Source organism: Pteropus alecto, unplaced genomic scaffold, assembly GCF_000325575.1.
Source record: "Pteropus alecto unplaced genomic scaffold, ASM32557v1 scaffold117, whole genome shotgun sequence".
Classification (NCBI taxonomy): Eukaryota; Metazoa; Chordata; class Mammalia; order Chiroptera; family Pteropodidae; genus Pteropus; species Pteropus alecto.
Genome location: NW_006440642.1, coordinates 1865346 through 1869890, shown reverse-complemented (window position 1 = coordinate 1869890; position 4545 = coordinate 1865346). Strand labels below are relative to the sequence as shown.

Genomic DNA, 4545 nt, shown 5'->3' with positions numbered 1-4545 from the left:
TACCAAGTGTTGGCGAGGATGCGGAGAAAAGGGAACCCTCATACATTGTTGGTGGGATTGCAGATTGGTACAGCCGCTATGGAAAACAGTTTAGGGGCTTCTCAAAAAATTAAAATGGATATACCTTTTGATCCAGCAATTGCACTTATGGGTATTTATCCAAAGAAAACCAAAACAATAATTCATAAAGATCTATGCACCTCAATATTTATGGCTGCACAATTTACAATAGCCAAGATATGGAAGCAACCTAAATGCTCAATAGATGATTGGATAAAAAAGTTATGGTTCGTATATACAATGGAATATTACTCAGCCATTAAACAAACTGAAATCCTACCATTTGCAACGATATGGATGGACTAGAGGTTATTATGCTGAGTGAAATAAGTCAGACAGAGAAAGATAAATACCATATGATTTCACTTACATATGTAATCTAAGGAACGAAAAGTACAAACTAATCAAAAACAGACACAAATATAGAGGATAATTTGGTGACAGAGGGGGGAGAGTTTGGGGGTATGGGAGAATGGGGTGAAGGGTTAAAGAAGTACAAATTAGTAGCTGATGGATGGTCACGGCATAGGGAATGCAGTTAGCATTAATATGTTAGCGAGGTGGAGGTTTCAGGAAAGGGAGGGAGAAATTGGGGGGATCATTTTATGAACTATATAGATGTCTAACCAATGTACTATATACTTGAAACTAATTAAAATAAATAAATTTTAAAAAAAACTTTAAAATTCCAAATTGCAAAAAGATTTTAGGATATATTTTAAAGTACACAGACCATAACATATAATTACTGCTAAAATGTTTTGCCTAAAAACCTTTTATTCTGCTTTTATCTATTAGTTTATTAATCTTAACAATTTCATTTAGATTGCCCACAAAAATCTCATGAGATGTTAGAACAAGTTAGCCATCATTCTGAGTTATTATTTTTGCCGACAAATTTGTAAGCCTAGTTAGAATAAAAGTATTATATTTAATTCTGATCATTCTAAAGACATGCCTACCTATTTTATTTAGCTTTAATACCAAATGTTTTTCTAGAACTTGAAAAACATTTGGGTTTCTGTATTTATGAGAATTTTAGAATACGTACTCCTTAATTTATATAAGCACTTGTTTAAACCAATTAAATAGAGCTCTTCTACAAATTAGAAATACCATTTGGTGGTAGAAAATACCACACATATATAACACACATATATTGACACGAATGAACGTACAAACATGCAAACAGATGTCATGGCTTCTATAAAAGAAATGGGATCTGTTCAAAGGATCTTCCTCTCCCACCGTTCACCCACTTCCCCTCTGCTTTTATTTTTTTATTTTTTGATCTAAGAATTACTTTCCTGAAATTTACATTTTAAAATGCCTAGATAAGTGTTTCTAGAGACGACCATATATTTACATTTCAGAAGCGCAGAGTAAGAAATGCGGGGTCCTCCCAGAAAGACTTTGGTTTTCTAAGGTCAATATTTAGAGCCTTTTGAAATGAATAGTGAAGTTTTGGGATAGTAAAAAGGATTGGTGGGCTTCCATTTGTTTCTGGAACCATACCCCTGGTCCTGTAAAGACTAAATTTGTAAAACAAAGACAGCTGCTTTCAATTCCTCAAAGTGTTGAGTTGCTGCCTAAATGACATCATAGCTAATCCATTTATACAAAGGATTACTAGAATGAGAACTCAAATCAAGGAGAATAGCCATTATATTTCTTTACATCCAGTTTTTAATTTGGTATTTCCTAGGTACCAATGAAACAGCTGTTGTGGTGAGAGCTCCCTAAAAACTTTCTAATTTAGAACTTTTTCCAATTCAAAGAATCCATCATCTGGCCGTTGATGGTAGGATCTATTAATTTCAGCAACTCAGACCAATAAGCCTTTTATGGCTTAACCAAAGGCAAAGAACAAGATCCAGAAAATTCACTCCCAAAGTAGTCAAAAGCAGTAAAAGCCCTTCATTGCTACAGGCAGTAAAGCAAGAAGGTAGTGACGACAAAGGCCCCCTATGGAATGGGACCCCCTCATGACACATTCCCCCAATAGCTGTCATACCTGGACAAAAAGACAAAAGATGTTAATCAAAAGCTCTGGCTAGCTTAACTGCCAAAAGCACTTTGATAGGTGTGCTTTTTGGATGGCAGGGATCAAAAAGTCAACTCTCAGGATGAGAGGGGAAAAAAACACTTTTATTATATGCACATTAACACAGGGGTCCCCAACTCCCGGTTAGGAACCAGGATGCACAGCAAGAGGTGAGCAGCCGGTGAGCTAGCGAAGCTTCATCTGTATTTGCAGCTGCTGACCAGTGTTAGCATCACCGCCTCAGCTCCACCTCAGATCATCAGGCATTAGATTCTCACAGGAACACCTGTCCCTGGTGCCAAAAGGGTTGGGGACTGCTACATTAATGTCTTTAAGCCTTGAGTCTCTTGAAACCAGACTAATACCTAAGGGGAATGTGCCGTGGGGTTGGGGATTGTGTGAAGTTTTACAGTGTTCCTTAATGCACGGACATTTTTTCTTGAGGTTGGCGGGTAACCTGATGTTAATCTAACCTGTTCTGTGACCAACTTATACTATCATGGAGCCTTCTTTTTTTTAAGGTGGCAAGCTTGCTAATGACTCAGAAGCCATGCCCACCAGTTTGTGGTTTTGTCTTCCACGATTCCTGTAGCAATAGCTTTTACCTCATGCGCATGTAATCCACAGAGACATTTATTTAAATAGATATCAGTCTGGTGAGATCAGCACTTACCAGTTTGCAGGGGGCTGGCCCGCACAACAGATTTATAGGATTTATGCTTGTGTCCTCCCCTATGACATCTCTTTCTTATGCAAATATAACAGACGGACAAAGAAAACAAGAGCATTCAACAAAATGAGTACTCACCTGCCAGGGAAAAATTCCTGTGAGCTGCCCACCATCTTTGCTGAGAGACAGGACGTGCTGTAAGCACTGGTAGGTCCCAGCAGTCTCCCATCTCAGACACCTTTCCCCTCCTCTATGGCCCTGGCTCCTTCTCCAGTGATTTTCCTCTGTGTGTTTCATGACCTCTCCTGAATAAAATCCTCAAGGGCTTCTTAAATGCTTATGTTTTTGTATGTGAGTAGAAATATATAATTTTGAAAGCCAGGACTTTTCTTTATAAAGGTGGTTGGCAAAGGCTTTCACCCTGGCAGTCTGAGAGAGAAGAGGCTCAAATTTCTGAGCCCTGGGACCCTGGCACTTAGTGGTAGATGGTAGAGGAAGAGCTGCCCGTGAAGCAGGTGGAGAAGGAAAACTAGGAGGGCGCCACAGGACAGAAGACAGGCAAGCCTTTGGTGATGGCCTGCCAACAAAAGTCCTTGGAGGAGTGCCTGAAACCACCATCACCTCGAAACCCTCATGAGAAATGAGTTTTTGTTCAATGAATATGTACTAGATGCCTGTTATATGCCTCTTACCTCTCTAGTTACTGTGAATTCAGTGGTGAGCAAGCAAAGACTCTGGCTTCTATGGAATACATTCCGGTGGGGGAGACAAGGCACAAGTGCATATTCACTTACCCACAATTGTGCTCCCACCCCACTGATAACATGTACGTGTACCTTCTTCCAGCTTTATGCCTGACTACACCTATAGATATATAAACAGTATTATAAGTTTGTTAGATAAAAATGTAATTACCTTTGAGCTTAATATATGCATTTATTCAGTAGTTAAAACATGTCCATAGCTCATTCAGTGTTTTTGTAATTAAACCTTTAATTGCAATCCATCCTCCACCAAACAGAACATTAAAGACAAAAGAAATGAATAAAAACAGTGCAGGTGGCACAGAGGTGGGCACAAATGAGAACAACTACGAACTGGTCAACCCCAAGTCTCCAAGGGAGCATCTTAAGGCCACCTACCTATCTGTATGTCAGCTGCACGGTGTGAAGATGACCCAGGTGGGCTCTTCTGGGATGTCAAGGAACATGAAATTCAAATGGTCCCTTGTAAATCAGAAGAATACCTCCCAAGCCTGAGTAAGAACATTTGATGAAATTCTTTGGGAAGTCAAATTCTCAGGTCTTGAACATTGCAGAACATGATTATATGTATATGTACATAGATTTTTATAAAACAGTGTTTTTCTTACAATATCTTTCAATGTCAGTAAATGTTTGTAACCAATACTTTAAGTTAGTGCTTCTTAGACTCTAATGTTCATATGAATCCCCTGACTCAGCAGGTTTGGGGGCAGTGGGGAGAGTGATGGCTGACACTCTGCTTTTCTAACCTACTCCCAGGTGATACAGCTCACAGCTTCCACTTTGGATAGCAAGGCTTTAAGGACTGCAGTGTATTCCATGTGGTTTGCACCATAATTTACCAACAAACACCCTGTTGGACATTTTAGATGTTTCAGTAGAGTTTATGCACTGTTTTTATTATAATTTCTGTTAACAGTCAATTTCAGTTTTAATCTTAAATATTATTAAGAAAATGCATTTTGATGAGAGGCCATAGGCATGTAATACACATTCCATTCAATGTA

At 38.8% G+C, this 4545-nt stretch overlaps 1 protein-coding gene across 4 annotated transcripts in view; it reads left to right on the top strand.

The window, feature by feature from the left end:
- ST3GAL5 (ST3 beta-galactoside alpha-2,3-sialyltransferase 5) overlaps positions 1-4545 on the top strand; it is a 61310-nt gene that overhangs the window by 21099 nt on the left and 35666 nt on the right. Inside the window, exon 2 of one of the 4 annotated variants that reach the window (XM_025050874.1) lies at positions 2870-2981. The exons of the other annotated variants lie outside the window; for them this stretch is intronic. The gene's annotated coding sequence lies outside the window, so the exon portion shown is untranslated. The remainder of the gene's footprint in view (positions 1-2869; positions 2982-4545) is intronic. 4 annotated transcript variants of the gene reach the window in all.